This window comes from Hemiscyllium ocellatum, unplaced genomic scaffold (assembly GCF_020745735.1).
Source record: "Hemiscyllium ocellatum isolate sHemOce1 unplaced genomic scaffold, sHemOce1.pat.X.cur. scaffold_1613_pat_ctg1, whole genome shotgun sequence".
NCBI classification, from domain to species: Eukaryota; Metazoa; Chordata; class Chondrichthyes; order Orectolobiformes; family Hemiscylliidae; genus Hemiscyllium; species Hemiscyllium ocellatum.
The window spans coordinates 4,640-32,477 of NW_026867833.1; the positions used below are offsets into that span (position 1 = coordinate 4,640).

The 27,838-nt window shown below is 50.0% G+C and overlaps 9 non-coding genes across 9 annotated transcripts; all 9 read left to right on the top strand.

The window, feature by feature from the left end:
- Window positions 1–1,555: 1,555 nt before the first annotated feature.
- On the top strand, window positions 1,556–1,627 carry trnam-cau (transfer RNA methionine (anticodon CAU)). Its single transcript has one exon. It is a non-coding gene; the product is annotated as a tRNA-Met (tRNA).
- Window positions 1,628–4,812: 3,185 nt separating this feature from the next.
- trnam-cau (transfer RNA methionine (anticodon CAU)) lies at window positions 4,813–4,884 on the top strand. Its single transcript has one exon. It is a non-coding gene; the product is annotated as a tRNA-Met (tRNA).
- A 3,181-nt stretch (window positions 4,885–8,065) lies between these two features.
- On the top strand, window positions 8,066–8,137 carry trnam-cau (transfer RNA methionine (anticodon CAU)). The gene has a single exon. It is a non-coding gene; the product is annotated as a tRNA-Met (tRNA).
- Window positions 8,138–11,341: 3,204 nt separating this feature from the next.
- On the top strand, window positions 11,342–11,413 carry trnam-cau (transfer RNA methionine (anticodon CAU)). Its single transcript has one exon. It is a non-coding gene; the product is annotated as a tRNA-Met (tRNA).
- Window positions 11,414–14,603: 3,190 nt separating this feature from the next.
- Window positions 14,604–14,675, top strand: trnam-cau (transfer RNA methionine (anticodon CAU)). The gene has a single exon. It is a non-coding gene; the product is annotated as a tRNA-Met (tRNA).
- Window positions 14,676–17,873: 3,198 nt separating this feature from the next.
- trnam-cau (transfer RNA methionine (anticodon CAU)) lies at window positions 17,874–17,945 on the top strand. Its single transcript has one exon. It is a non-coding gene; the product is annotated as a tRNA-Met (tRNA).
- A 3,190-nt stretch (window positions 17,946–21,135) lies between these two features.
- Window positions 21,136–21,207, top strand: trnam-cau (transfer RNA methionine (anticodon CAU)). The gene has a single exon. It is a non-coding gene; the product is annotated as a tRNA-Met (tRNA).
- Window positions 21,208–24,404: 3,197 nt separating this feature from the next.
- trnam-cau (transfer RNA methionine (anticodon CAU)) lies at window positions 24,405–24,476 on the top strand. Its single transcript has one exon. It is a non-coding gene; the product is annotated as a tRNA-Met (tRNA).
- Window positions 24,477–27,659: 3,183 nt separating this feature from the next.
- Window positions 27,660–27,731, top strand: trnam-cau (transfer RNA methionine (anticodon CAU)). The gene has a single exon. It is a non-coding gene; the product is annotated as a tRNA-Met (tRNA).
- The last annotated feature ends 107 nt before the right edge of the window (window positions 27,732–27,838 follow it).

The following is a 27,838-nucleotide window of genomic DNA, read 5'->3' on the forward strand; positions in this document are numbered from 1 at the left end:
GGACTAGGTTGTGGCAAAAGTGCTGCTTTACCTGGCAGGTATGTTTGAGCCCTTGGATATTCAGGAGGGAGCCGGTAAATGGGCAGGTGTTGCACATTCGGCAGTTTCAGGCGAAAGCGACTTGGCACTATGGGAGGTGGGTGTGGGGTGTTGCGAGTGAAGGAAGAGTGGACCCGAAGTGTAACCCCTGGCACAAACGGGTGCGTGTTGGGACCATAACCCACTCTCTCCTATTCACTCAATGTCGTCTTTAGCAGCTTTCCCTTATAACTGCGCTCTGTTCTGCACCTCGCCTTCTCATCTGCTTCCGAAAAAAGGCTTGGACATAAATATTTCACAGTGATATACTGGCCCAATGTGCACAGTCGAGTTGATACACTCGTGGAGATCTGCGTGGTCTTCTCCTGTTCTCTGTATCCCATGGTGAGGAGGGTAATGCTTGTCACTGGCCGCTCGGGTGTCATAGAAAAATTTCAAAACAAAATGTTTGAATTGTCTGCCAGTGGAGAGAGCCCGGTTCCTGGGGACGTGACAAACAGCAGCAGGGAGACTGAATGAGAAGCAGCTGTTCGGAGAAACCCTTTGCCGCTAGCAATTCTTAGAGCAATCTCAAATGTATTTCATAGTGAGCACGTCTCAGGTCACTCAAGCGGTGTGGGGCATCGGTCGTGGGCCGGCTCTCTGGCTCGTTGGTCTAGGCGTATGATTCTCGCTTTGGGTGCTTACTGTGATGAGTTGCGAGAGGTCCCGGGTTCAAATCCCGGACGAGCCCGAGGTTTTTCTAAAACTTGACTTGTGCAAAACTGCCTGATTAATTTTCTCAAAAAGCACCTTGGTGAAACGAGGTTGGGCTGTCTGGAGTACGGACAAGGCAGAAAACAGGGAAGTGAAATGGTTGGATGTCGTGTCGAACAGGTTGACGTGAGCTGTGCGGTGTTCGGGGAATGTCAGCAATGAAGGTAGATTGGAAAATTGGGACAGCTCTCCTCGGAGAACCGAAGTTTTCCAAGTCATGAGGGACCTAGAAACAGGAAATAATGTTGTGAAAATGTTCCCACACCTGAAAGGTCCACAACGATTCGGCCGAATTTTAAGGTCACCAGGAAAACAAGTAAAAATGACAGGAGGAAGAACGTTTTCGTACAGGGAGTGGTTAGTGTCAGTAAGTCCCTGTCGGACATTGACAAAGAGGAAGATTCAATGAACACAAAAGGGAATTCGGTGGTCACGTTCAGATGTGCAGATTTACGCTGAGAATGCGAGAGAATGAAACGAATAGACACACGTTGACTGAAGTATAGAACCAGCAGAGCGAAGGTGGGCCGCATGGCCTCCGTCTGCGCTGCGACACATGTTTTGATTCAGTGTGAAATCACAGTTCGACCAACAGAATGTGGGAATTTAGTAAAAACGTTTCTATTTACACAGCCTCCGTACGTCTGCGAAACAGCATATCACACGACAGCAGCGGAGGTCTTTGACATCAGTCTCGAACGTGCGAGCCGCGTGCCAGATGAAAAGCTGAATCGCTCTGTGGACAGGGCCCGAGCGTGGCAGCAGAGTGGCGCAGCGGGAGCGTGCTGGGCCCATAACCCAGAGGTCGATGGATCGAAACCATCCTCTGCTATTATTCAATGTCACCTCGAGCTGATTTCCTTTGGATCGGTGCTCTCTTCTGCCAGCTGCATACCCGAATGGCAAATCCACTCCATGCAAGGTGCGTGGTTTTAGAGGTCTCAGTGGCATTCTGTTGTTCGGCGGTTTTTATTCTGAACTGGATCGCAAAACCAGTTCTCTGCGATGCCAATCAGTTAGTCAAGTTGAAACAAATGTCTTGCGGTTTCGTCCATTCCCTGCAGTAATTCGCTACCCTGGTTCAGACGTGAATGACAAGCATGTCAAAAACCTCATCACGACTCAGACACAGTTCCCCCACGATTAGGACGGATCCCACCGATTGTGAATAACCTCAGAGAGAGAGAGAGACAGGCAAACGGCGTGGATTCGATGGGTTGAACGGCTTGTGTCTACTCGAGAATGGTGCTACGTGTTTATGCCATCCCACTGCCTGTCTCTGGGACAGAGAGGCTGAGGGAGCAAAACTGGTTCATTTTTAACCGTCCCTTCCGTGTTGGACTGCCTGCAGTCCCTCAGCTCAGGGCCGTGGGGAGGACTCTCAGTGAGTGAAGGTTTCACTCGGATTCTCTTCATCTGGGACACTTGGGGCTCAGATGTTAACTGCTGCGCGGTAGCAACAAAGAAAGCGATGCCCACTTTGCTATAGACTTTCCGTAAGATTGCTGCGTGAAGACGATTTCTGAACACCAAGAAGGCTGCACAACAATGTGAATTTACCTGGGCGAAGAGTCCTCGGTGTCCATTTCTTTCTGTCCTTCCAGCACAGCATCTTTCCATCTCTCAGATAACAGACCTTTGGAGAAAGTTCACAATCAAAGTTGTTCATGTTCCCCGCATTAATGCAACTGACACCTCTCACCCCAACGGTTTCAGAGAGTGAGAGAGAGAGAGAGAGAGAGAGACTCTACCCGCCCCCACCCTACACCACGCCCCACCCCACCCCAGAACAACGTGCAAGTAGAAATAAATTGGTTTAATTATCGAGCAGTGGAGATAGTCCAGTTCCTGGGGATGAGACAAACATCAGCGCCCCGGGGACAGAATGACAAGCAGAAGTTCTGGAAACGCTTTGCTGCTTGCAATTCTTGGAGCAATGTGGAATGTACTTCACACTGAGCAACTTTCAGCTGGCTCAGAGTCTCCAATGTACATTGCTGTGTTTGCCGCCAGCTCAGAGAGAGAGAACAATAGGAAGGACGTAGGAGTGAATAACGATCCGCGTGAGAGGGCGAATAGCTGCTCATGGAGACTGTTAGTGGCTAACAATACGTAGTCTGTCATAGCCGACGAGGTGATAACAAGGAGTCGTTTGTGTGGTAGGGGTCAAGGACATGGGGGAGTTCAGGCCCTAAAGTTATGGAACTCGATATTGAAGACCGGAGGGCTGTAAGGTCTCCAAGTGGAAAATGAGTTGTTGTTCTTTCATCTGGAGCTAGAACACTGCTGCAAGCCTGAGACAGAGATGTTGGTCAGGGAACAGGGTGATGTGTTAAAGTGGCAGACAACCGCCAGGTCAGGGCCTTTTTCCTGCGGGCAGAACCGGGATGTTCTGCGAAGCAGTCACCCAGTTTATGCTTCATGCTACATTGGGGAAACGACACTGTGAGCAGCGAATGCAGTGGACTAGGTTGTGGCAAAAGTGCTGCTTCACCTGGCAGGTATGTTTGAGCCCTTGGATATTCAGGAGGGAGCCGGTAAATGGGCAGGTGTTGCACATTCGGCAGTTTCAGGCGAAAGCGACTTGGCACTATGGGAGGTGGGTGTGGGGTGTTGCGAGTGAAGGAAGAGTGGACCCGAAGTGTAACCCCGGCACAACGGGTGCGTGTTGGGACCATAACCCACTCTCTCCTATTCACTCAATGTCGTCTTTAGCAGCTTTCCCTTATAACTGCGCTCTGTTCTGCACCTCGCCTTCTCATCTGCTTCCGAAAAAAGGCTTGGACATAAATATTTCACAGTGATATACTGGCCCAATGTGCACAGTCGAGTTGATACACTCGTGGAGATCTGCGTGGTCTTCTCCTGTTCTCTGTATCCCATGGTGAGGAGGGTAATGCTTGTCACTGGCCGCTCGGGTGTCATAGAAAAATTTCAAAACAAAATGTTTGAATTGTCTGCCAGTGGAGAGAGCCCGGTTCCAGGGGACGTGACAAACAGCAGCAGGGAGACTGAATGAGAAGCAGCTGTTCGGGAACCTCTTTGCCGCTAGCAATTCTTAGAGCAATCTCAAATGTATTTCATAGTGAGCACGTCTCAGGTCACTCAAGCGGTGTGGGGCATCGGTCGTGGGCCGGCTCTCTGGCTCGTTGGTCTAGGCGTATGATTCTCGCTTTGGGTGCTTCACTGTGATGAGTTGCGAGAGGTCCCGGGTTCAAATCCCGGACGAGCCCGAGGTTTTTCTAAAACTTGACTTGTGCAAAACTGCCTGATTAATTTTCTCAAAAAGCACCTTGGTGAAACGAGGTTGGGCTGTCTGGAGTACGGACAAGGCAGAAAACAGGGAAGTGAAATGGTTGGATGTCGTGTCGAACAGGTTGACGTGAGCTGTGCGGTGTTCGGGGAATGTCAGCAATGAAGGTAGATTGGAAAATTGGGACAGCTCTCCTCGGAGAACCGAAGTTTTCCAAGTCATGAGGGACCTAGAAACAGGAAATAATGTTGTGAAAATGTTCCCACACCTGAAAGGTCCACAACGATTCGGCCGAATTTTAAGGTCACCAGGAAAACAAGTAAAAATGACAGGAGGAAGAACGTTTTCGTACAGGGAGTGGTTAGTGTCAGTAAGTCCCTGTCGGACATTGACAAAGAGGAAGATTCAATGAACACAAAAGGGAATTCGGTGGTCACGTTCAGATGTGCAGATTTACGCTGAGAATGCGAGAGAATGAAACGAATAGACACACGTTGACTGAAGTATAGAACCAGCAGAGCGAAGGTGGGCCGCATGGCCTCCGTCTGCGCTGCGACACATGTTGTGATTCAGTGTGAAATCACAGTTCGACCAACAGAATGTGGGAATTTAGTAAAAACGTTTCTATTTACACAGCCTCCGTACGTCTGCGAAACAGCATATCACACGACAGCAGCGGAGGTCTTTGACATCAGTCTCGAACGTGCGAGCCGCGTGCCAGATGAAAAGCTGAATCGCTCTGTGGACAGGGCCCGGAGCGTGGCAGCAGAGTGGCGCAGCGGGAGCGTGCTGGGCCCATAACCCAGAGGTCGATGGATCGAAACCATCCTCTGCTATTATTCAATGTCACCTCGAGCTGATTTCCTTTGGATCGGTGCTCTCTTCTGCCAGCTGCATACCCGAATGGCAAATCCACTCCATGCAAGGTGCGTGGTTTTAGAGGTCTCAGTGGCATTCTGTTGTTCGGCGGTTTTTATTCTGAACTGGATCGCAAAACCAGTTCTCTGCGATGCCAATCAGTTAGTCAAGTTGAAACAAATGTCTTGCGGTTTCGTCCATTCCCTGCAGTAATTCGCTACCCTGGTTCAGACGTGAATGACAAGCATGTCAAAAACCTCATCACGACTCAGACACAGTTCCCCCACGATTAGGACGGATCCCACCGATTGTGAATAACCTCAGAGAGAGAGAGAGACAGGCAAACGGCGTGGATTCGATGGGTTGAACGGCTTGTGTCTACTCGAGAATGGTGCTACGTGTTTATGCCATCCCACTGCCTGTCTCTGGGACAGAGAGGCTGAGGGAGCAAAACTGGTTCATTTTTAACCGTCCCTTCCGTGTTGGACTGCCTGCAGTCCCTCAGCTCAGGGCCGTGGGGAGGACTCTCAGTGAGTGAAGGTTTCACTCGGATTCTCTTCATCTGGGACACTTGGGGCTCAGATGTTAACTGCTGCGCGGTAGCAACAAAGAAAGCGATGCCCACTTTGCTATAGACTTTCCGTAAGATTGCTGCGTGAAGACGATTTCTGAACACCAAGAAGGCTGCACAACAATGTGAATTTACCTGGGCGAAGAGTCCTCGGTGTCCATTTCTTTCTGTCCTTCCAGCACAGCATCTTTCATCTCTCAGATAACAGACCTTTGGAGAAAGTTCACAATCAAAGTTGTTCATGTTCCCCGCATTAATGCAACTGACACCTCTCACCCAACGGTTTCAGAGAGTGAGAGAGAGAGAGAGAGAGAGAGACTCTACCCGCCCCCACCCTACACCCCGCCCCACCCCACCCCAGAACAACGTGCAAGTAGAAATAAATTGGTTTAATTATCGAGCAGTGGAGATAGTCCAGTTCCTGGGGATGAGACAAACATCATCGCCCCGGGGACAGAATGACAAGCAGAAGTTCTGGAAACGCTTTGCTGCTTGCAATTCTTGGAGCAATGTGGAATGTACTTCACACTGAGCAACTTTCAGCTGGCTCAGAGTCTCCAATGTACATTGCTGTGTTTGCCGCCAGCTCAGAGAGAGAGAACAATAGGAAGGACGTAGGAGTGAATAACGATCCGCGTGAGAGGGCGAATAGCTGCTCATGGAGACTGTTAGTGGCTAACAATACGTAGTCTGTCATAGCCGACGAGGTGATAACAAGGAGTCGTTTGTGTGGTAGGGGTCAAGGACATGGGGGAGTTCAGGCCCTAAAGTTATGGAACTCGATATTGAAGACCGGAGGGCTGTAAGGTCTCCAAGTGGAAAATGAGTTGTTGTTCTTTCATCTGGAGCTAGAACACTGCTGCAAGCCTGAGACAGAGATGTTGGTCAGGGAACAGGGTGATGTGTTAAAGTGGCAGACAACCGCCAGGTCAGGGCCTTTTTCCTGCGGGCAGAACCGGGATGTTCTGCGAAGCAGTCACCCAGTTTATGCTTCATGCTACATTGGGGAAACGACACTGTGAGCAGCGAATGCAGTGGACTAGGTTGTGGCAAAAGTGCTGCTTTACCTGGCAGGTATGTTTGAGCCCTTGGATATTCAGGAGGGAGCCGGTAAATGGGCAGGTGTTGCACATTCGGCAGTTTCAGGCGAAAGCGACTTGGCACTATGGGAGGTGGGTGTGGGTGTTGCGAGTGAAGGAAGAGTGGACCCGAAGTGTAACCCCTGGCACAACGGGTGCGTGTTGGGACCATAACCCACTCTCTCCTATTCACTCAATGTCGTCTTTAGCAGCTTTCCCTTATAACTGCGCTCTGTTCTGCACCTCGCCTTCTCATCTGCTTCCGAAAAAAGCTTGGACATAAATATTTCACAGTGATATACTGGCCCAATGTGCACAGTCGAGTTGATACACTCGTGGAGATCTGCGTGGTCTTCTCCTGTTCTCTGTATCCCATGGTGAGGAGGGTAATGCTTGTCACTGGCCGCTCGGGTGTCATAGAAAAATTTCAAAACAAAATGTTTGAATTGTCTGCCAGTGGAGAGAGCCCGGTTCCTGGGGACGTGACAAACAGCAGCAGGGAGACTGAATGAGAAGCAGCTGTTCGAGAAACTCTTTGCCGCTAGCAATTCTTAGAGCAATCTCAAATGTATTTCATAGTGAGCACGTCTCAGGTCACTCAAGCGGTGTGGGGCATCGGTCGCGGGCCGGCTCTCTGGCTCGTTGGTCTAGGCGTATGATTCTCGCTTTGGGTGCCGTACTGTGATGAGTTGCGAGAGGTCCCGGGTTCAAATCCCGGACGAGCCCGAGGTTTTTCTAAAACTTGACTTGTGCAAAACTGCCTGATTAATTTTCTCAAAAAGCACCTTGGTGAAACGAGGTTGGGCTGTCTGGAGTACGGACAAGGCAGAAAACAGGGAAGTGAAATGGTTGGATGTCGTGTCGAACAGGTTGACGTGAGCTGTGCGGTGTTTGGGGAATGTCAGCAATGAAGGTAGATTGGAAAATTGGGACAGCTCTCCTCGGAGAACCGAAGTTTTCCAAGTCATGAGGGACCTAGAAACAGGAAATAATGTTGTGAAAATGTTCCCACACCTGAAAGGTCCACAACGATTCGGCAGAATTTTAAGGTCACCAGGAAAACAAGTAAAAATGACAGGAGGAAGAACGTTTTCGTACAGGGAGTGGTTAGTGTCAGTAAGTCCCTGTCGGACATTGACAAAGAGGAAGATTCAATGAACACAAAAGGGAATTCGGTGGTCACGTTCAGATGTGCAGATTTACGCTGAGAATGCGAGAGAATGAAACGAATAGACACACGTTGACTGAAGTATAGAACCAGCAGAGCGAAGGTGGGCCGCATGGCCTCCGTCTGCGCTGCGACACATGTTGTGATTCAGTGTGAAATCACAGTTCGACCAACAGAATGTGGGAATTTAGTAAAAACGTTTCTATTTACACAGCCTCCGTACGTCTGCGAAACAGCATATCACACGACAGCAGCGGAGGTCTTTGACATCAGTCTCGAACGTGCGAGCCGCGTGCCAGATGAAAAGCTGAATCGCTCTGTGGACAGGGCCAGAGCGTGGCAGCAGAGTGGCGCAGCGGGAGCGTGCTGGGCCCATAACCCAGAGGTCGATGGATCGAAACCATCCTCTGCTATTATTCAATGTCACCTCGAGCTGATTTCCTTTGGATCGGTGCTCTCTTCTGCCAGCTGCATACCCGAATGGCAAGCATATCGATGCACGCCAAATCCACTCCATGCAAGGTGCGTGGTTTTAGAGGTCTCAGTGGCATTCTGTTGTTCGGCGGTTTTTATTCTGAACTGGATCGCAAAACCAGTTCTCTGCGATGCCAATCAGTTAGTCAAGTTGAAACAAATGTCTTGCGGTTTCGTCCATTCCCTGCAGTAATTCGCTACCCTGGTTCAGACGTGAATGACAAGCATGTCAAAAACCTCATCACGACTCAGACACAGTTCCCCCACGATTAGGACGGATCCCACCGATTGTGAATAACCTCAGAGAGAGAGAGAGACAGGCAAACGGCGTGGATTCGATGGGTTGAACGGCTTGTGTCTACGCGAGAATGGTGCTACGTGTTTATGGCGTCCCACTGCCTGTCTCTGGGACAGAGAGGCTGAGGGAGCAAAACTGGTTCATTTTTAACCGTCCCTTCCGTGTTGGACTGCCTGCAGTCCCTCAGCTCAGGGCCGTGGGGAGGACTCTCAGTGAGTGAAGGTTTCACTCGGATTCTCTTCATCTGGGACACTTGGGGCTCAGATGTTAACTGCTGCGCGGTAGCAACAAAGAAAGCGATGCCCACTTTGCTATAGACTTTCCGTAAGATTGCTGCGTGAAGACGATTTCTGAACACCAAGAAGGCTGCACAACAATGTGAATTTACCTGGGCGAAGAGTCCTCGGTGTCCATTTCTTTCTGTCCTTCCAGCACAGCATCTTTCCATCTCTCAGATAACAGACCTTTGGAGAAAGTTCACAATCAAAGTTGTTCATGTTCCCCGCATTAATGCAACTGACACCTCTCACCCCAACGGTTTCAGAGAGTGAGAGAGAGAGAGAGAGAGAGAGACTCTACCCGCCCCCACCCTACACCACGCCCCACCCCACCCCAGAACAACGTGCAAGTAGAAATAAATTGGTTTAATTATCGAGCAGTGGAGATAGTCCAGTTCCTGGGGATGAGACAAACATCATCGCCCCGGGGACAGAATGACAAGCAGAAGTTCTGGAAACGCTTTGCTGCTTGCAATTCTTGGAGCAATGTGGAATGTACTTCACACTGAGCAACTTTCAGCTGGCTCAGAGTCTCCAATGTACATTGCTGTGTTTGCCGCCAGCTCAGAGAGAGAGAACAATAGGAAGGACGTAGGAGTGAATAACGATCCGCGTGAGAGGGCGAATAGCTGCTCATGGAGACTGTTAGTGGCTAACAATACGTAGTCTGTCATAGCCGACGAGGTGATAACAAGGAGTCGTTGGTGTGGTAGGGGTCAAGGACATGGGGGAGTTCAGGCCCTAAAGTTATGGAACTCGATATTGAAGACCGGAGGGCTGTAAGGTCTCCAAGTGGAAAATGAGTTGTTGTTCTTTCATCTGGAGCTAGAACACTGCTGCAAGCCTGAGACAGAGATGTTGGTCAGGGAACAGGGTGATGTGTTAAAGTGGCAGACAACCGCCAGGTCAGGGCCTTTTTCCTGCGGGCAGAACCGGGATGTTCTGCGAAGCAGTCACCCAGTTTATGCTTCATGCTACATTGGGGAAACGACACTGTGAGCAGCGAATGCAGTGGACTAGGTTGTGGCAAAAGTGCTGCTTTACCTGGCAGGTATGTTTGAGCCCTTGGATATTCAGGAGGGAGCCGGTAAATGGGCAGGTGTTGCACATTCGGCAGTTTCAGGCGAAAGCGACTTGGCACTATGGGAGGTGGGTGTGGGGTGTTGCGAGTGAAGGAAGAGTGGACCCGAAGTGTAACCCCTGGCACAACGGGTGCGTGTTGGGACCATAACCCACTCTCTCCTATTCACTCAATGTCGTCTTTAGCAGCTTTCCCTTATAACTGCGCTCTGTTCTGCACCTCGCCTTCTCATCTGCTTCCGAAAAAGGCTTGGACATAAATATTTCACAGTGATATACTGGCCCAATGTGCACAGTCGAGTTGATACACTCGTGGAGATCTGCGTGGTCTTCTCCTGTTCTCTGTATCCCATGGTGAGGAGGGTAATGCTTGTCACTGGCCGCTCGGGTGTCATAGAAAAATTTCAAAACAAAATGTTTGAATTGTCTGCCAGTGGAGAGAGCCCGGTTCCTGGGGACGTGACAAACAGCAGCAGGGAGACTGAATGAGAAGCAGCTGTTCGAGAAACTCTTTGCCGCTAGCAATTCTTAGAGCAATCTCAAATGTATTTCATAGTGAGCACGTCTCAGGTCACTCAAGCGGTGTGGGGCATCGGTCGTGGGCCGGCTCTCTGGCTCGTTGGTCTAGGCGTATGATTCTCGCTTTGGGTGCCGTACTGTGATGAGTTGCGAGAGGTCCCGGGTTCAAATCCCGGACGAGCCCGAGGTTTTTCTAAAACTTGACTTGTGCAAAACTGCCTGATTAATTTTCTCAAAAAGCACCTTGGTGAAACGAGGTTGGGCTGTCTGGAGTACGGACAAGGCAGAAAACAGGGAAGTGAAATGGTTGGATGTCGTGTCGAACAGGTTGACGTGAGCTGTGCGGTGTTCGGGGAATGTCAGCAATGAAGGTAGATTGGAAAATTGGGACAGCTCTCCTCGGAGAACCGAAGTTTTCCAAGTCATGAGGGACCTAGAAACAGGAAATAATGTTGTGAAAATGTTCCCACACCTGAAAGGTCCACAACGATTCGGCAGAATTTTAAGGTCACCAGGAAAACAAGTAAAAATGACAGGAGGAAGAACGTTTTCGTACAGGGAGTGGTTAGTGTCAGTAAGTCCCTGTCGGACATTGACAAAGAGGAAGATTCAATGAACACAAAAGGGAATTCGGTGGTCACGTTCAGATGTGCAGATTTACGCTGAGAATGCGAGAGAATGAAACGAATAGACACACGTTGACTGAAGTATAGAACCAGCAGAGCGAAGGTGGGCCGCATGGCCTCCGTCTGCGCTGCGACACATGTTGTGATTCAGTGTGAAATCACAGTTCGACCAACAGAATGTGGGAATTTAGTAAAAACGTTTCTATTTACACAGCCTCCGTACGTCTGCGAAACAGCATATCACACGACAGCAGCGGAGGTCTTTGACATCAGTCTCGAACGTGCGAGCCGCGTGCCAGATGAAAAGCTGAATCGCTCTGTGGACAGGGCTCAGAGCGTGGCAGCAGAGTGGCGCAGCGGGAGCGTGCTGGGCCCATAACCCAGAGGTCGATGGATCGAAACCATCCTCTGCTATTATTCAATGTCACCTCGAGCTGATTTCCTTTGGATCGGTGCTCTCTTCTGCCAGCTGCATACCCGAATGGCAAGCATCGATGCACTCCAAATGCAAGGTGCGTGGTTTTAGAGGTCTCAGTGGCATTCTGTTGTTCGGCGGTTTTTATTCTGAACTGGATCGCAAAACCAGTTCTCTGCGATGCCAATCAGTTAGTCAAGTTGAAACAAATGTCTTGCGGTTTCGTCCATTCCCTGCAGTAATTCGCTACCTGGTTCAGACGTGAATGACAAGCATGTCAAAAACCTCATCACGACTCAGACACAGTTCCCCACGATTAGGACGGATCCCACCGATTGTGAATAACCTCAGAGAGAGAGAGAGACAGGCAATCGGCGTGGATTCGATGGGTTGAACGGCTTGTGTCTACTCGAGAATGGTGCTACGTGTTTATGGCCATCCCACTGCCTGTCTCTGGGACAGAGAGGCTGAGGGAGCAAAACTGGTTCATTTTTACCCGTCCCTTCCGTGTTGGACTGCCTGCAGTCCCTCAGCTCAGGGCCGTGGGGAGGACTCTCAGTGAGTGAAGGTTTCACTCGGATTCTCTTCATCTGGGACACTTGGGGCTCAGATGTTAACTGCTGCGCGGTAGCAACAAAGAAAGCGATGCCCACTTTGCTATAGACTTTCCGTAAGATTGCTGCGTGAAGACGATTTCTGAACACCAAGAAGGCTGCACAACAATGTGAATTTACCTGGGCGAAGAGTCCTCGGTGTCCATTTCTTTCTGTCCTTCCAGCACAGCATCTTTCCATCTCTCAGATAACAGACCTTTGGAGAAAGTTCACAATCAAAGTTGTTCATGTTCCCCGCATTAATGCAACTGACACCTCTCACCCCAACGGTTTCAGAGAGTGAGAGAGAGAGAGAGAGAGAGAGACTCTACCCGCCCCCACCCTACACCCCGCCCCACCCCACCCCAGAACAACGTGCAAGTAGAAATAAATTGGTTTAATTATCGAGCAGTGGAGATAGTCCAGTTCCTGGGGATGAGACAAACATCATCGCCCCGGGGACAGAATGACAAGCAGAAGTTCTGGAAACGCTTTGCTGCTTGCAATTCTTGGAGCAATGTGGAATGTACTTCACACTGAGCAACTTTCAGCTGGCTCAGAGTCTCCAATGTACATTGCTGTGTTTGCCGCCAGCTCAGAGAGAGAGAACAATAGGAAGGACGTAGGAGTGAATAACGATCCGCGTGAGAGGGCGAATAGCTGCTCATGGAGACTGTTAGTGGCTAACAATACGTAGTCTGTCATAGCCGACGAGGTGATAACAAGGAGTCGTTTGTGTGGTAGGGGTCAAGGACATGGGGGAGTTCAGGCCCTAAAGTTATGGAACTCGATATTGAAGACCGGAGGGCTGTAAGGTCTCCAAGTGGAAAATGAGTTGTTGTTCTTTCATCTGGAGCTAGAACACTGCTGCAAGCCTGAGACAGAGATGTTGGTCAGGGAACAGGGTGATGTGTTAAAGTGGCAGACAACCGCCAGGTCAGGGCCTTTTTCCTGCGGGCAGAACCGGGATGTTCTGCGAAGCAGTCACCCAGTTTATGCTTCATGCTACATTGGGGAAACGACACTGTGAGCAGCGAATGCAGTGGACTAGGTTGTGGCAAAAGTGCTGCTTCCTGGCAGGTATGTTTGAGCCCTTGGATATTCAGGAGGGAGCCGGTAAATGGGCAGGTGTTGCACATTCGGCAGTTTCAGGCGAAAGCGACTTGGCACTATGGGAGGTGGGTGTGGGGTGTTGCGAGTGAAGGAAGAGTGGACCCGAAGTGTAACCCCTGGCACAACGGGTGCGTGTTGGGACCATAACCCACTCTCTCCTATTCACTCAATGTCGTCTTTAGCAGCTTTCCCTTATAACTGCGCTCTGTTCTGCACCTCGCCTTCTCATCTGCTTCCGAAAAAAGGCTTGGACATAAATATTTCACAGTGATATACTGGCCCAATGTGCACAGTCGAGTTGATACACTCGTGGAGATCTGCGTGGTCTTCTCCTGTTCTCTGTATCCCATGGTGAGGAGGGTAATGCTTGTCACTGGCCGCTCGGGTGTCATAGAAAAATTTCAAAACAAAATGTTTGAATTGTCTGCCAGTGGAGAGAGCCCGGTTCCTGGGGACGTGACAAACAGCAGCAGGGAGACTGAATGAGAAGCAGCTGTTCGAGAAACTCTTTGCCGCTAGCAATTCTTAGAGCAATCTCAAATGTATTTCATAGTGAGCACGTCTCAGGTCACTCAAGCGGTGTGGGGCATCTATCGCGGGCCGGCTCTCTGGCTCGTTGGTCTAGGCGTATGATTCTCGCTTTGGGTGCGTACTGTGATGAGTTGCGAGAGGTCCCGGGTTCAAATCCCGGACGAGCCCGAGGTTTTTCTAAAACTTGACTTGTGCAAAACTGCCTGATTAATTTTCTCAAAAAGCACCTTGGTGAAACGAGGTTGGGCTGTCTGGAGTACGGACAAGGCAGAAAACAGGGAAGTGAAATGGTTGGATGTCGTGTCGAACAGGTTGACGTGAGCTGTGCGGTGTTTGGGGAATGTCAGCAATGAAGGTAGATTGGAAAATTGGGACAGCTCTCCTCGGAGAACCGAAGTTTTCCAAGTCATGAGGGACCTAGAAACAGGAAATAATGTTGTGAAAATGTTCCCACACCTGAAAGGTCCACAACGATTCTGCCGAATTTTAAGGTCACCAGGAAAACAAGTAAAAATGACAGGAGGAAGAACGTTTTCGTACAGGGAGTGGTTAGTGTCAGTAAGTCCCTGTCGGACATTGACAAAGAGGAAGATTCAATGAACACAAAAGGGAATTCGGTGGTCACGTTCAGATGTGCAGATTTACGCTGAGAATGCGAGAGAATGAAACGAATAGACACACGTTGACTGAAGTATAGAACCAGCAGAGCGAAGGTGGGCCGCATGGCCTCCGTCTGCGCTGCGACACATGTTGTGATTCAGTGTGAAATCACAGTTCGACCAACAGAATGTGGGAATTTAGTAAAAACGTTTCTATTTACACAGCCTCCGTACGTCTGCGAAACAGCATATCACACGACAGCAGCGGAGGTCTTTGACATCAGTCTCGAACGTGCGAGCCGCGTGCCAGATGAAAAGCTGAATCGCTCTGTGGACAGGGCCCAGAGCGTGGCAGCAGAGTGGCGCAGCGGGAGCGTGCTGGGCCCATAACCCAGAGGTCGATGGATCGAAACCATCCTCTGCTATTATTCAATGTCACCTCGAGCTGATTTCCTTTGGATCGGTGCTCTCTTCTGCCAGCTGCATACCCGAAGCATATCGATGCAAATCCACTCCATGCAAGGTGCGTGGTTTTAGAGGTCTCAGTGGCATTCTGTTGTTCGGCGGTTTTTATTCTGAACTGGATCGCAAAACCAGTTCTCTGCGATGCCAATCAGTTAGTCAAGTTGAAACAAATGTCTTGCGGTTTCGTCCATTCCCTGCAGTAATTCGCTACCCTGGTTCAGACGTGAATGACAAGCATGTCAAAAACCTCATCACGACTCAGACACAGTTCCCCCACGATTAGGACGGATCCCACCGATTGTGAATAACCTCAGAGAGAGAGAGACAGGCAAACGGCGTGGATTCGATGGGTTGAACGGCTTGTGTCTACTCGAGAATGGTGCTACGTGTTTATGGCCATCCCACTGCCTGTCTCTGGGACAGAGAGGCTGAGGGAGCAAAACTGGTTCATTTTTAACCGTCCCTTCCGTGTTGGACTGCCTGCAGTCCCTCAGCTCAGGGCCGTGGGGAGGACTCTCAGTGAGTGAAGGTTTCACTCGGATTCTCTTCATCTGGGACACTTGGGGCTCAGATGTTAACTGCTGCGCGGTAGCAACAAAGAAAGCGATGCCCACTTTGCTATAGACTTTCCGTAAGATTGCTGCGTGAAGACGATTTCTGAACACCAAGAAGGCTGCACAACAATGTGAATTTACCTGGGCGAAGAGTCCTCGGTGTCCATTTCTTTCTGTCCTTCCAGCACAGCATCTTTCCATCTCTCAGATAACAGACCTTTGGAGAAAGTTCACAATCAAAGTTGTTCATGTTCCCCGCATTAATGCAACTGACACCTCTCACCCCAACGGTTTCAGAGAGTGAGAGAGAGAGAGAGAGAGAGAGACTCTACCCGCCCCCACCCTACACCCCGCCCCACCCCACCCCAGAACAACGTGCAAGTAGAAATAAATTGGTTTAATTATCGAGCAGTGGAGTGGAGATAGTCCAGTTCCTGGGGATGAGACAAACATCATCGCCCCGGGGACAGAATGACAAGCAGAAGTTCTGGAAACGCTTTGCTGCTTGCAATTCTTGGAGCAATGTGGAATGTACTTCACACTGAGCAACTTTCAGCTGGCTCAGAGTCTCCAATGTACATTGCTGTGTTTGCCGCCAGCTCAGAGAGAGAGAACAATAGGAAGGACGTAGGAGTGAATAACGATCCGCGTGAGAGGGCGAATAGCTGCTCATGGAGACTGTTAGTGGCTAACAATACGTAGTCTGTCATAGCCGACGAGGTGATAACAAGGAGTCGTTTGTGTGGTAGGGGTCAAGGACATGGGGGAGTTCAGGCCCTAAAGTTATGGAACTCGATATTGAAGACCGGAGGGCTGTAAGGTCTCCAAGTGGAAAATGAGTTGTTGTTCTTTCATCTGGAGCTAGAACACTGCTGCAAGCCTGAGACAGAGATGTTGGTCAGGGAACAGGGTGATGTGTTAAAGTGGCAGACAACCGCCAGGTCAGGGCCTTTTTCCTGCGGGCAGAACCGGGATGTTCTGCGAAGCAGTCACCCAGTTTATGCTTCATGCTACATTGGGGAAACGACACTGTGAGCAGCGAATGCAGTGGACTAGGTTGTGGCAAAAGTGCTGCTTCACCTGGCAGGTATGTTTGAGCCCTTGGATATTCAGGAGGGAGCCGGTAAATGGGCAGGTGTTGCACATTCGGCAGTTTCAGGCGAAAGCGACTTGGCACTATGGGAGGTGGGTGTGGGGTGTTGCGAGTGAAGGAAGAGTGGACCCGAAGTGTAACCCCTGGCACAACGGGTGCGTGTTGGGACCATAACCCACTCTCTCCTATTCACTCAATGTCGTCTTTAGCAGCTTTCCCTTATAACTGCGCTCTGTTCTGCACCTCGCCTTCTCATCTGCTTCCGAAAAAAGGCTTGGACATAAATATTTCACAGTGATATACTGGCCCAATGTGCACAGTCGAGTTGATACACTCGTGGAGATCTGCGTGGTCTTCTCCTGTTCTCTGTATCCCATGGTGAGGAGGGTAATGCTTGTCACTGGCCGCTCGGGTGTCATAGAAAAATTTCAAAACAAAATGTTTGAATTGTCTGCCAGTGGAGAGAGCCCGGTTCCTGGGGACGTGACAAACAGCAGCAGGGAGACTGAATGAGAAGCAGCTGTTCGAGAAACTCTTTGCCGCTAGCAATTCTTAGAGCAATCTCAAATGTATTTCATAGTGAGCACGTCTCAGGTCACTCAAGCGGTGTGGGGCATCTATCGCGGGCCGGCTCTCTGGCTCGTTGGTCTAGGCGTATGATTCTCGCTTTGGGTGCCTCACTGTGATGAGTTGCGAGAGGTCCCGGGTTCAAATCCCGGACGAGCCCGAGGTTTTTCTAAAACTTGACTTGTGCAAAACTGCCTGATTAATTTTCTCAAAAAGCACCTTGGTGAAACGAGGTTGGGCTGTCTGGAGTACGGACAAGGCAGAAAACAGGGAAGTGAAATGGTTGGATGTCGTGTCGAACAGGTTGACGTGAGCTGTGCGGTGTTTGGGGAATGTCAGCAATGAAGGTAGATTGGAAAATTGGGACAGCTCTCCTCGGAGAACCGAAGTTTTCCAAGTCATGAGGGACCTAGAAACAGGAAATAATGTTGTGAAAATGTTCCCACACCTGAAAGGTCCACAACGATTCGGCAGAATTTTAAGGTCACCAGGAAAACAAGTAAAAATGACAGGAGGAAGAACGTTTTCGTACAGGGAGTGGTTAGTGTCAGTAAGTCCCTGTCGGACATTGACAAAGAGGAAGATTCAATGAACACAAAAGGGAATTCGGTGGTCACGTTCAGATGTGCAGATTTACGCTGAGAATGCGAGAGAATGAAACGAATAGACACACGTTGACTGAAGTATAGAACCAGCAGAGCGAAGGTGGGCCGCATGGCCTCCGTCTGCGCTGCGACACATGTTGTGATTCAGTGTGAAATCACAGTTCGACCAACAGAATGTGGGAATTTAGTAAAAACGTTTCTATTTACACAGCCTCCGTACGTCTGCGAAACAGCATATCACACGACAGCAGCGGAGGTCTTTGACATCAGTCTCGAACGTGCGAGCCGCGTGCCAGATGAAAAGCTGAATCGCTCTGTGGACAGGGCTCAGAGCGTGGCAGCAGAGTGGCGCAGCGGGAGCGTGCTGGGCCCATAACCCAGAGGTCGATGGATCGAAACCATCCTCTGCTATTATTCAATGTCACCTCGAGCTGATTTCCTTTGGATCGGTGCTCTCTTCTGCCAGCTGCATACCCGAATGGCAAATCCACTCCATGCAAGGTGCGTGGTTTTAGAGGTCTCAGTGGCATTCTGTTGTTCGGCGGTTTTTATTCTGAACTGGATCGCAAAACCAGTTCTCTGCGATGCCAATCAGTTAGTCAAGTTGAAACAAATGTCTTGCGGTTTCGTCCATTCCCTGCAGTAATTCGCTACCCTGGTTCAGACGTGAATGACAAGCATGTCAAAAACCTCATCACGACTCAGACACAGTTCCCCCACGATTAGGACGGATCCCACCGATTGTGAATAACCTCAGAGAGAGAGAGACAGGCAAACGGCGTGGATTCGATGGGTTGAACGGCTTGTGTCTACTCGAGAATGGTGCTACGTGTTTATGCCATCCCACTGCCTGTCTCTGGGACAGAGAGGCTGAGGGAGCAAAACTGGTTCATTTTTACCCGTCCCTTCCGTGTTGGACTGCCTGCAGTCCCTCAGCTCAGGGCCGTGGGGAGGACTCTCAGTGAGTGAAGGTTTCACTCGGATTCTCTTCATCTGGGACACTTGGGGCTCAGATGTTAACTGCTGCGCGGTAGCAACAAAGAAAGCGATGCCCACTTTGCTATAGACTTTCCGTAAGATTGCTGCGTGAAGACGATTTCTGAACACCAAGAAGGCTGCACAACAATGTGAATTTACCTGGGCGAAGAGTCCTCGGTGTCCATTTCTTTCTGTCCTTCCAGCACAGCATCTTTCCATCTCTCAGATAACAGACCTTTGGAGAAAGTTCACAATCAAAGTTGTTCATGTTCCCCGCATTAATGCAACTGACACCTCTCACCCCAACGGTTTCAGAGAGTGAGAGAGAGAGAGAGAGAGAGAGACTCTACCCGCCCCCACCCTACACCCCGCCCCACCCCACCCCAGAACAACGTGCAAGTAGAAATAAATTGGTTTAATTATCGAGCAGTGGAGATAGTCCAGTTCCTGGGGATGAGACAAACATCATCGCCCCGGGGACAGAATGACAAGCAGAAGTTCTGGAAACGCTTTGCTGCTTGCAATTCTTGGAGCAATGTGGAATGTACTTCACACTGAGCAACTTTCAGCTGGCTCAGAGTCTCCAATGTACATTGCTGTGTTTGCCGCCAGCTCAGAGAGAGAGAACAATAGGAAGGACGTAGGAGTGAATAACGATCCGCGTGAGAGGGCGAATAGCTGCTCATGGAGACTGTTAGTGGCTAACAATACGTAGTCTGTCATAGCCGACGAGGTGATAACAAGGAGTCGTTTGTGTGGTAGGGGTCAAGGACATGGGGGAGTTCAGGCCCTAAAGTTATGGAACTCGATATTGAAGACCGGAGGGCTGTAAGGTCTCCAAGTGGAAAATGAGTTGTTGTTCTTTCATCTGGAGCTAGAACACTGCTGCAAGCCTGAGACAGAGATGTTGGTCAGGGAACAGGGTGATGTGTTAAAGTGGCAGACAACCGCCAGGTCAGGGCCTTTTTCCTGCGGGCAGAACCGGGATGTTCTGCGAAGCAGTCACCCAGTTTATGCTTCATGCTACATTGGGGAAACGACACTGTGAGCAGCGAATGCAGTGGACTAGGTTGTGGCAAAAGTGCTGCTTCACCTGGCAGGTATGTTTGAGCCCTTGGATATTCAGGAGGGAGCCGGTAAATGGGCAGGTGTTGCACATTCGGCAGTTTCAGGCGAAAGCGACTTGGCACTATGGGAGGTGGGTGTGGGGTGTTGCGAGTGAAGGAAGAGTGGACCCGAAGTGTAACCCCTGGCACAACGGGTGCGTGTTGGGACCATAACCCACTCTCTCCTATTCACTCAATGTCGTCTTTAGCAGCTTTCCCTTATAACTGCGCTCTGTTCTGCACCTCGCCTTCTCATCTGCTTCCGAAAAAAGGCTTGGACATAAATATTTCACAGTGATATACTGGCCCAATGTGCACAGTCGAGTTGATACACTCGTGGAGATCTGCGTGGTCTTCTCCTGTTCTCTGTATCCCATGGTGAGGAGGGTAATGCTTGTCACTGGCCGCTCGGGTGTCATAGAAAAATTTCAAAACAAAATGTTTGAATTGTCTGCCAGTGGAGAGAGCCCGGTTCCTGGGGACGTGACAAACAGCAGCAGGGAGACTGAATGAGAAGCAGCTGTTCGAGAAACTCTTTGCCGCTAGCAATTCTTAGAGCAATCTCAAATGTATTTCATAGTGAGCACGTCTCAGGTCACTCAAGCGGTGTGGGGCATCTATCGCGGGCCGGCTCTCTGGCTCGTTGGTCTAGGCGTATGATTCTCGCTTTGGGTGCCGTACTGTGATGAGTTGCGAGAGGTCCCGGGTTCAAATCCCGGACGAGCCCGAGGTTTTTCTAAAACTTGACTTGTGCAAAACTGCCTGATTAATTTTCTCAAAAAGCACCTTGGTGAAACGAGGTTGGGCTGTCTGGAGTACGGACAAGGCAGAAAACAGGGAAGTGAAATGGTTGGATGTCGTGTCGAACAGGTTGACGTGAGCTGTGCGGTGTTTGGGGAATGTCAGCAATGAAGGTAGATTGGAAAATTGGGACAGCTCTCCTCGGAGAACCGAAGTTTTCCAAGTCATGAGGGACCTAGAAACAGGAAATAATGTTGTGAAAATGTTCCCACACCTGAAAGGTCCACAACGATTCGGCAGAATTTTAAGGTCACCAGGAAAACAAGTAAAAATGACAGGAGGAAGAACGTTTTCGTACAGGGAGTGGTTAGTGTCAGTAAGTCCCTGTCGGACATTGACAAAGAGGAAGATTCAATGAACACAAAAGGGAATTCGGTGGTCACGTTCAGATGTGCAGATTTACGCTGAGAATGCGAGAGAATGAAACGAATAGACACACGTTGACTGAAGTATAGAACCAGCAGAGCGAAGGTGGGCCGCATGGCCTCCGTCTGCGCTGCGACACATGTGATTTCACACATTCAGTGTGAAATCACAGTTCGACCAACAGAATGTGGGAATTTAGTAAAAACGTTTCTATTTACACAGCCTCCGTACGTCTGCGAAACAGCATATCACACGACAGCAGCGGAGGTCTTTGACATCAGTCTCGAACGTGCGAGCCGCGTGCCAGATGAAAAGCTGAATCGCTCTGTGGACAGGGCTCAGAGCGTGGCAGCAGAGTGGCGCAGCGGGAGCGTGCTGGGCCCATAACCCAGAGGTCGATGGATCGAAACCATCCTCTGCTATTATTCAATGTCACCTCGAGCTGATTTCCTTTGGATCGGTGCTCTCTTCTGCCAGCTGCATACCCGAATGGCATAATGCAAAATCCACTCCATGCAAGGTGCGTGGTTTTAGAGGTCTCAGTGGCATTCTGTTGTTCGGCGGTTTTTATTCTGAACTGGATCGCAAAACCAGTTCTCTGCGATGCCAATCAGTTGGTCAAGTTGAAACAAATGTCTTGCGGTTTCGTCCATTCCCTGCAGTAATTCGCTACCCTGGTTCAGACGTGAATGACAAGCATGTCAAAAACCTCATCACGACTCAGACACAGTTCCCCCACGATTAGGACGGATCCCACCGATTGTGAATAACCTCAGAGAGAGAGAGACAGGCAAACGGCGTGGATTCGATGGGTTGAACGGCTTGTGTCTACTCGAGAATGGTGCTACGTGTTTATGGCGTCCCACTGCCTGTCTCTGGGACAGAGAGGCTGAGGGAGCAAAACTGGTTCATTTTTACCCGTCCCTTCCGTGTTGGACTGCCTGCAGTCCCTCAGCTCAGGGCCGTGGGGAGGACTCTCAGTGAGTGAAGGTTTCACTCGGATTCTCTTCATCTGGGACACTTGGGGCTCAGATGTTAACTGCTGCGCGGTAGCAACAAAGAAAGCGATGCCCACTTTGCTATAGACTTTCCGTAAGATTGCTGCGTGAAGACGATTTCTGAACACCAAGAAGGCTGCACAACAATGTGAATTTACCTGGGCGAAGAGTCCTCGGTGTCCATTTCTTTCTGTCCTTCCAGCACAGCATCTTTCCATCTCTCAGATAACAGACCTTTGGAGAAAGTTCACAATCAAAGTTGTTCATGTTCCCCGCATTAATGCAACTGACACCTCTCACCCCAAGGGTTTCAGAGAGTGAGAGAGAGAGAGAGAGAGAGAGACTCTACCCGCCCCCACCCTACACCCCGCCCCACCCCACCCCAGAACAACGTGCAAGTAGAAATAAATTGGTTTAATTATCGAGCAGTGGAGATAGTCCAGTTCCTGGGGATGAGACAAACCTCATCGCCCCGGGGACAGAATGACAAGCAGAAGTTCTGGAAACGCTTTGCTGCTTGCAATTCTTGGAGCAATGTGGAATGTACTTCACACTGAGCAACTTTCAGCTGGCTCAGAGTCTCCAATGTACATTGCTGTGTTTGCCGCCAGCTCAGAGAGAGAGAACAATAGGAAGGACGTAGGAGTGAATAACGATCCGCGTGAGAGGGCGAATAGCTGCTCATGGAGACTGTTAGTGGCTAACAATACGTAGTCTGTCATAGCCGACGAGGTGATAACAAGGAGTCGTTTGTGTGGTAGGGGTCAAGGACATGGGGGAGTTCAGGCCCTAAAGTTCTGGAACTCGATATTGAAGACCGGAGGGCTGTAAGGTCTCCAAGTGGAAAATGAGTTGTTGTTCTTTCATCTGGAGCTAGAACACTGCTGCAAGCCTGAGACAGAGATGTTGGTCAGGGAACAGGGTGATGTGTTAAAGTGGCAGACAACCGCCAGGTCAGGGCCTTTTTCCTGCGGGCAGAACCGGGATGTTCTGCGAAGCAGTCACCCAGTTTATGCTTCATGCTACATTGGGGAAACGACACTGTGAGCAGCGAATGCAGTGGACTAGGTTGTGGCAAAAGTGCTGCTTTACCTGGCAGGTATGTTTGAGCCCTTGGATATTCAGGAGGGAGCCGGTAAATGGGCAGGTGTTGCACATTCGGCAGTTTCAGGCGAAAGCGACTTGGCACTATGGGAGGTGGGTGTGGGGTGTTGCGAGTGAAGGAAGAGTGGACCCGAAGTGTAACCCCGGCACAACGGGTGCGTGTTGGGACCATAACCCACTCTCTCCTATTCACTCAATGTCGTCTTTAGCAGCTTTCCCTTATAACTGCGCTCTGTTCTGCACCTCGCCTTCTCATCTGCTTCCGAAAAAAGGCTTGGACATAAATATTTCACAGTGATATACTGGCCCAATGTGCACAGTCGAGTTGATACACTCGTGGAGATCTGCGTGGTCTTCTCCTGTTCTCTGTATCCCATGGTGAGGAGGGTAATGCTTGTCACTGGCCGCTCGGGTGTCATAGAAAAATTTCAAAACAAAATGTTTGAATTGTCTGCCAGTGGAGAGAGCCCGGTTCCTGGGGACGTGACAAACAGCAGCAGGGAGACTGAATGAGAAGCAGCTGTTCGAGAAACTCTTTGCCGCTAGCAATTCTTAGAGCAATCTCAAATGTATTTCATAGTGAGCACGTCTCAGGTCACTCAAGCGGTGTGGGGCATCTATCGCGGGCCGGCTCTCTGGCTCGTTGGTCTAGGCGTATGATTCTCGCTTTGGGTGCCGTACTGTGATGAGTTGCGAGAGGTCCCGGGTTCAAATCCCGGACGAGCCCGAGGTTTTTCTAAAACTTGACTTGTGCAAAACTGCCTGATTAATTTTCTCAAAAAGCACCTTGGTGAAACGAGGTTGGGCTGTCTGGAGTACGGACAAGGCAGAAAACAGGGAAGTGAAATGGTTGGATGTCGTGTCGAACAGGTTGACGTGAGCTGTGCGGTGTTTGGGGAATGTCAGCAATGAAGGTAGATTGGAAAATTGGGACAGCTCTCCTCGGAGAACCGAAGTTTTCCAAGTCATGAGGGACCTAGAAACAGGAAATAATGTTGTGAAAATGTTCCCACACCTGAAAGGTCCACAACGATTCGGCAGAATTTTAAGGTCACCAGGAAAACAAGTAAAAATGACAGGAGGAAGAACGTTTTCGTACAGGGAGTGGTTAGTGTCAGTAAGTCCCTGTCGGACATTGACAAAGAGGAAGATTCAATGAACACAAAAGGGAATTCGGTGGTCACGTTCAGATGTGCAGATTTACGCTGAGAATGCGAGAGAATGAAACGAATAGACACACGTTGACTGAAGTATAGAACCAGCAGAGCGAAGGTGGGCCGCATGGCCTCCGTCTGCGCTGCGACACATGTGATTTCACACATTCAGTGTGAAATCACAGTTCGACCAACAGAATGTGGGAATTTAGTAAAAACGTTTCTATTTACACAGCCTCCGTACGTCTGCGAAACAGCATATCACACGACAGCAGCGGAGGTCTTTGACATCAGTCTCGAACGTGCGAGCCGCGTGCCAGATGAAAAGCTGAATCGCTCTGTGGACAGGGCTCAGAGCGTGGCAGCAGAGTGGCGCAGCGGGAGCGTGCTGGGCCCATAACCCAGAGGTCGATGGATCGAAACCATCCTCTGCTATTATTCAATGTCACCTCGAGCTGATTTCCTTTGGATCGGTGCTCTCTTCTGCCAGCTGCATACCCGAATGGCAGCATATCCACTCGCCAAATCCACTCCATGCAAGGTGCGTGGTTTTAGAGGTCTCAGTGGCATTCTGTTGTTCGGCGGTTTTTATTCTGAACTGGATCGCAAAACCAGTTCTCTGCGATGCCAATCAGTTAGTCAAGTTGAAACAAATGTCTTGCGGTTTCGTCCATTCCCTGCAGTAATTCGCTACCCTGGTTCAGACGTGAATGACAAGCATGTCAAAAACCTCATCACGACTCAGACACAGTTCCCCCACGATTAGGACGGATCCCACCGATTGTGAATAACCTCAGAGAGAGAGAGACAGGCAAATCGGCGTGGATTCGATGGGTTGAACGGCTTGTGTCTACGCGAGAATGGTGCTACGTGTTTATGGCGTCCCACTGCCTGTCTCTGGGACAGAGAGGCTGAGGGAGCAAAACTGGTTCATTTTTACCGTCCCTTCCGTGTTGGACTGCCTGCAGTCCCTCAGCTCAGGGCCGTGGGGAGGACTCTCAGTGAGTGAAGGTTTCACTCGGATTCTCTTCATCTGGGACACTTGGGGCTCAGATGTTAACTGCTGCGCGGTAGCAACAAAGAAAGCGATGCCCACTTTGCTATAGACTTTCCGTAAGATTGCTGCGTGAAGACGATTTCTGAACACCAAGAAGGCTGCACAACAATGTGAATTTACCTGGGCGAAGAGTCCTCGGTGTCCATTTCTTTCTGTCCTTCCAGCACAGCATCTTTCCATCTCTCAGATAACAGACCTTTGGAGAAAGTTCACAATCAAAGTTGTTCATGTTCCCCGCATTAATGCAACTGACACCTCTCACCCCAACGGTTTCAGAGAGTGAGAGAGAGAGAGAGAGAGACTCTACCCGCCCCCACCCTACACCCCGCCCCACCCCACCCCAGAACAACGTGCAAGTAGAAATAAATTGGTTTAATTATCGAGCAGTGGAGATAGTCCAGTTCCTGGGGATGAGACAAACATCATCGCCCCGGGGACAGAATGACAAGCAGAAGTTCTGGAAACGCTTTGCTGCTTGCAATTCTTGGAGCAATGTGGAATGTACTTCACACTGAGCAACTTTCAGCTGGCTCAGAGTCTCCAATGTACATTGCTGTGTTTGCCGCCAGCTCAGAGAGAGAGAACAATAGGAAGGACGTAGGAGTGAATAACGATCCGCGTGAGAGGGCGAATAGCTGCTCATGGAGACTGTTAGTGGCTAACAATACGTAGTCTGTCATAGCCGACGAGGTGATAACAAGGAGTCGTTTGTGTGGTAGGGGTCAAGGACATGGGGGAGTTCAGGCCCTAAAGTTATGGAACTCGATATTGAAGACCGGAGGGCTGTAAGGTCTCCAAGTGGAAAATGAGTTGTTGTTCTTTCATCTGGAGCTAGAACACTGCTGCAAGCCTGAGACAGAGATGTTGGTCAGGGAACAGGGTGATGTGTTAAAGTGGCAGACAACCGCCAGGTCAGGGCCTTTTTCCTGCGGGCAGAACCGGGATGTTCTGCGAAGCAGTCACCCAGTTTATGCTTCATGCTACATTGGGGAAACGACACTGTGAGCAGCGAATGCAGTGGACTAGGTTGTGGCAAAAGTGCTGCTTCACCTGGCAGGTATGTTTGAGCCCTTGGATATTCAGGAGGGAGCCGGTAAATGGGCAGGTGTTGCACATTCGGCAGTTTCAGGCGAAAGCGACTTGGCACTATGGGAGGTGGGTGTGGGGTGTTGCGAGTGAAGGAAGAGTGGACCCGAAGTGTAACCCCTGGCACAACGGGTGCGTGTTGGGACCATAACCCACTCTCTCCTATTCACTCAATGTCGTCTTTAGCAGCTTTCCCTTATAACTGCGCTCTGTTCTGCACCTCGCCTTCTCATCTGCTTCCGAAAAAAGCTTGGACATAAATATTTCACAGTGATATACTGGCCCAATGTGCACAGTCGAGTTGATACACTCGTGGAGATCTGCGTGGTCTTCTCCTGTTCTCTGTATCCCATGGTGAGGAGGGTAATGCTTGTCACTGGCCGCTCGGGTGTCATAGAAAAGTTTCAAAACAAAATGTTTGAATTGTCTGCCAGTGGAGAGAGCCCGGTTCCTGGGGACGTGACAAACAGCAGCAGGGAGACTGAATGAGAAGCAGCTGTTCGAGAAACTCTTTGCCGCTAGCAATTCTTAGAGCAATCTCAAATGTATTTCATAGTGAGCACGTCTCAGGTCACTCAAGCGGTGTGGGGCATCATCGCGGCCGGCTCTCTGGCTCGTTGGTCTAGGCGTATGATTCTCGCTTTGGGTGCCGTACTGTGATGAGTTGCGAGAGGTCCCGGGTTCAAATCCCGGACGAGCCCGAGGTTTTTCTAAAACTTGACTTGTGCAAAACTGCCTGATTAATTTTCTCAAAAAGCACCTTGGTGAAACGAGGTTGGGCTGTCTGGAGTACGGACAAGGCAGAAAACAGGGAAGTGAAATGGTTGGATGTAGTGTCGAACAGGTTGACGTGAGCTGTGCGGTGTTTGGGGAATGTCAGCAATGAAGGTAGATTGGAAAATTGGGACAGCTCTCCTCGGAGAACCGAAGTTTTCCAAGTCATGAGGGACCTAGAAACAGGAAATAATGTTGTGAAAATGTTCCCACACCTGAAAGGTCCACAACGATTCGGCAGAATTTTAAGGTCACCAGGAAAACAAGTAAAAGTGACAGGAGGAAGAACGTTTTCGTACAGGGAGTGGTTAGTGTCAGTAAGTCCCTGTCGGACATTGACAAAGAGGAAGATTCAATGAACACAAAAGGGAATTCGGTGGTCACGTTCAGATGTGCAGATTTACGCTGAGAATGAAACGAATAGACACACGTTGACTTAAGTATAGAACCAGCAGAGCGAAGGTGGGCCGCATGGCCTCCGTCTGCGCTGCGACACATGTTGTGATTCAGTGTGAAATCACAGTTCGACCAACAGAATGTGGGAATTTAGTAAAAACGTTTCTATTTACACAGCCTCCGTACGTCTGCGAAACAGCATATCACACGACAGCAGCGGAGGTCTTTGACATCAGTCTCGAACGTGCGAGCCGCGTGCCAGATGAAAAGCTGAATCGCTCTGTGGACAGGGCTCAGAGCGTGGCAGCAGAGTGGCGCAGCGGGAGCGTGCTGGGCCCATAACCCAGAGGTCGATGGATCGAAACCATCCTCTGCTATTATTCAATGTCACCTCGAGCTGATTTCCTTTGGATCGGTGCTCTCTTCTGCCAGCTGCATACCCGAATGGCATGTAGCATATCGATGCACTCGCCAAATCCACTCC